Source organism: Eimeria mitis, genomic scaffold (genome assembly GCF_000499745.2).
Source record: "Eimeria mitis Houghton genomic scaffold, Emh_scaff6956, whole genome shotgun sequence".
Lineage (NCBI taxonomy): Eukaryota > Apicomplexa > Conoidasida > Eucoccidiorida > Eimeriidae > Eimeria > Eimeria mitis.
In genome coordinates, this window is record NW_013575053.1 from 2127 (window position 1) to 2379 (window position 253).

The following is a 253-nucleotide window of genomic DNA, read 5'->3' on the forward strand; positions in this document are numbered from 1 at the left end:
AACCCTAAACACTGAACCATAAACAACCCTAGAAACCCTAAACCCTAGCACAAGTACAACCATTCCACCTACATCCTATATACACCCTAAACCCCAAACCCTAAACCCTAAACCCTAAACCCTAAACCCTAACCTTCACGGATCGTGCGACGTCTGGCCGTTTCCAAATGGAGCTAAAAAGGACAGACCGAAATTCAGGGGGGGCGCAAATCTTAAAAAAAAAAAAAAAAAAAAAAAAAAAAAAAAAAAAAAA

General features: G+C 39.5%; 1 protein-coding gene across 1 annotated transcript in view; it reads right to left on the reverse strand.

Annotated features, from left to right (window-relative positions):
- The window catches only part of EMH_0089820 (uncharacterized protein), a gene marked incomplete at both ends in the record, with an annotated part of 2631 nt that overhangs the window by 2039 nt on the left and 339 nt on the right, over window positions 1-253 (reverse strand). The gene's annotated exons all lie outside the window — the stretch shown is intronic.